The 3,871-nt window shown below is 36.4% G+C and overlaps 1 long non-coding RNA gene across 1 annotated transcript; it reads left to right on the top strand.

The window, feature by feature from the left end:
- Nucleotides 1–256: 256 nt before the first annotated feature.
- On the top strand, nt 257–2,171 carry LOC121218531 (uncharacterized). Its single transcript, XR_005914909.1, has 5 exons — nt 257–479; nt 723–844; nt 926–1,000; nt 1,094–1,160; nt 1,995–2,171. It is a non-coding gene; the product is annotated as an uncharacterized lncRNA (long non-coding RNA).
- Nucleotides 2,172–3,871: the final 1,700 nt, after the last annotated feature.

Raw genomic sequence — 3,871 nt, 5'->3', positions numbered from 1 at the left:
TCCCTAGTTCAAACCCCTATGTGCTCATTATTTTTATTTAATTTTTGCACTTTTCTAGCTTGTGCAGTCAAGCCTTTGTTGTCCACCTACGTTGCCATATAAAGAGGATTCCTTTCCAACATTAGCAAGTCAAACTTGCCTTTTTAAGTGAAACACATCCCCCTTATTTCTCCTATTTTTAATCACCTTTCCCATTCCTCACCCTTACCAAAAGTGCATGTGTTGACCACCAAAAACACCTTAGCCAGCCATACAACCCCCATTTCCACCATTTTATTCTTTTTCTTTCTCTTCTCCACCCTTTTTTTCTCTCTTTTGACAACCACCACCACCGCCACCCTTTTTCATTTCTCCACCTTAAGCATATTTGCACCACCACATCACCACTGTCCACAACCAAACTCTATTCCTCTTTTCCTTTTCTCCCCTACCCCTCTTCCACAGTGCGCCACCATGAGTCGCAGCTGCAACCACCATAGGTCATCTATTCCTCCACCATTTTCCTTTTTCTTCTCCCTTTTCTCTTTTCTTTCAATTAAAATTGACTGAACCCTCCTCCCTACTTGTATTTCCGCACCACTATCAGACCACTGCACCCCACTGTTGAACCGCCATCCTCATTGCCACCACGAGTTTATAATTTCTTCCTTTTTAATTTCTCTTTCTTTAACCTATTACTCTAGTGACTAAAACACATTTTTTCTTTTATTCGATTATTGCAGATTATCAACCATTGATTTTGTTCCATTTTCATTCCTTCGATCATCTTGTAACAAAATAATCATAAGTGAATTTTTGGGATTGAAAACCCTTCGTCTTAGAATTATTTTGACATGGCCAAATGGTATAAGGCCTAGAATTTTCATATTTAATTTTATTATTTTGAAACTCTTAAGTGCTAACATGATCTCGTGTTAACATGAAGGATCGAACAACAATCTTTCGAGAAACCAATAGTGTGACATCAGGAGAGTTACGAATTCAAGCATTCAAATTGAGGGTAAGTGTTGGTGATATTTCCATATTAGATCTTGTATTAAAAGTTATGTTATTCGATTATATCATGACTAAAATGGGTTAATCGTGTGAGTAGATTTGTGACCAGAACTAGATCCTAACGAGACTTTTATAAGGGAGCATACGATTTACATCTATTTAAGGTGAAAGATCTAACTTTCATTTTAAGTGAAATATAATGTTATTTAATTAATTAATTTTTGAGTACATTAAGTACTTGAGTGGAGTTGAAAAATTCAATCAAAGAGGAATCCAACTGTCCTAAACTATTAAGTGTTATAAAAATCCATGATTTGTTATATGTGATGTATGTAATGTTGAACTCAGCTCTATGTTATGTGATTTATGGCTAGAATGATATGTGATGATCTAAACATGTGATATATGTATGTGTATTTTAAGATCCATATTTTAATACAAATGTGTATATTAAAGCATGCTAAAGTGAACACTATGTGATATGTGAAAATGTGAGCATAATACATACATAAGTGTAAAAATCGAGAAATATGAATTATGAGCATGAATACGTGAAAAATATGAAAAGTGAAATATATGTGTTAAAATGGTCATATCACATGCATGGGTGGGATTATTAAAAGAAGGAAGCTATGTGGTAGTTTAATTGCAATTATGTGGTCGTTATCGGCAATTATGTGGTGGCTTATCCATGATGTGTTATGTGACTGTTTATCCGTATCTATGTGGTGGCTTGTCCACAAATGGTGTGTTATTGGATGGATGAATTCTAGGGAACTCGATATTGGTGTGTAGCAGAGATGGGTGGGAAATCCTCTGAAATGTGCATTATTGCATATGCATAACTTGTTATGTTCATTAAATTTGATAATATGTGAATTATGTGAAACTTATATTTATGATGATTTGGATGTGTTATGCTACATGTTGAAATATATGTTTGTGATGATCTCACACTGAGCCTTTTGAAGCTCACCCATGTTATGTGTGTATCTCAGGTAATCCTCGTAATGGAGGCTTGAATTTGGACCTTTGTAGAGTCTCTTGAATTAATGATCTCTTGGTCATGGGTATTTTTTTAATAATATAGGACTTTTACGAACTATATGAGTTCATTTTTGGATTTTTATTATAGACTTTAAATTGGGTTTGTCTTAATAAATTTTTGGACTTTATTTCTAAATTATGAACTGTGGCATGGGATTTCTATTTTCATATTTTGGGATAATATTGCATGAAGTGTTTTTATATGATTTTTAAAAGAACAATAAACATTTTAGGGATTATTAGTAACTGCAAATTTGTGATTTAAAAACTAAGTTACAATACATATTTTTAATTAAAATGGAACAAATAAATTTTTATTGAAAGGAACGCGATGTTTTAAAAATGGCATATTTTCAAGACAAGTGAGTTTTTCTTATAAAAACGTTTTGGCCATTTCCATGGCCCATGTAATTACCCAGATTGGGTCATAGCATCTAGGCCCGATTTGAGGGGTTACATTTAGTGGTATTAGAGCTCGATTTAAAACTCAGACTATAGGTAAAAAATGTTTTTCGAAAAACTTCATGCATCATAAAACACGCCACAAGTGATTTATTATAAAGAAATCTGAGACCTCCCGATGCCAGTCCGAGGCAAGTTTTGTTTAGATGTGAAACTATAGACTTTGAAACTATAGACTTGTGAAAACTATAGATTGTGACACTATATGAGACTATAGAAAACTTTTAAACTAATAAAACTTTAGATTGTGAAACCGATAAATAAGCGATAAATGAAATTTTGATTGAAAAATATTCAAGTGATAATGATAAAACGCATCTCATCAAACTTTAAAATGAGTACTCGCAGTGTTAGAACTAGGGGAATGAGAGCACATGGGGAATTAGGTCAAGGAACCCAAATCGACTCATATGCGTCTTGGGTGCGAACTCATGTGCCTGTTGCAAAGAATGTTAAGCAAGCAACTTCTGTTGACGAGAGCCAGCAAGAGCCTACAAATGAGGTTGTATCGCAGGCCATGTTACGAGTTTTGGAATGAGTAGCAGATGCCCAATCTGGTCCTAACAGTCGCTGCACTATTGCTAAGATGCTTCGATCAAGTAGCATCGAACTGTTTAAAGGTGTTGCTGGGACGACCCCCACTGTAATCGAGTATTGGTTAGAGGCTACAGAAAGGATCCTTTATGATATGGAGTGTACCCCTAAACAGAAGCTTAAGGGGACTATGTCATTTCTACGTGATGAGGCCTATTGCAGGTGGCAGGCTATTGTAAGGGGCACCCAAACTGATCACTTGATATGGGATTATTTTCTGGAGGCCTTCTAGAGAAAATATGTGGGAGCAAGATACATCGGGGCTAGGACACTTCAGTTTTTCGAGCTGAGTCAAGGTAGTATGTTTGTGGCTGATTATGAGGCGGCATTCTTGAGGCTCAGTCGTTATTCTCTGGGAATGGTGGATGATGAGCAAGATAAGTGTACCTGATTTGAGTCTGGACTTAGACCAGATTTAATGATGCAGGAGTCTCCACTGCAAGAGAGGGTCTTCGAAGCTTTGGTGGAGAAGACCAAGATTTGTGACGAGGTTAGATACATTGAGTACAAATAGAAGAAGCAAGTGAGAGGTCTAGCTAAGAGAGATTTTAATCCTAGTGGATAGGCTCTGCGTCCAATTGAACGAGCCAAAGATGATCGACCCCGCTAGAACTTTGTTGCAGCAGGAGATTGGATCTAGAATTGTGCCACTTGTGGCAAGAGACATCCGGGTGAGAGTTGGCGACGCATGGGTGCATGCCTAAAGTATGGATCATTAAACCATAAGATTTGAGAATGTCCTTAACTAAATGAGCAGATGCAAGCACAAGGT

Source organism: Gossypium hirsutum, chromosome D06 (genome assembly GCF_007990345.1).
Source record: "Gossypium hirsutum isolate 1008001.06 chromosome D06, Gossypium_hirsutum_v2.1, whole genome shotgun sequence".
Taxonomy (NCBI): Eukaryota; Viridiplantae; Streptophyta; class Magnoliopsida; order Malvales; family Malvaceae; genus Gossypium; species Gossypium hirsutum.
The sequence above is the reverse complement of the archived record's forward strand: the minus strand, read 5'-3'. Positions and strand labels throughout refer to the sequence as shown.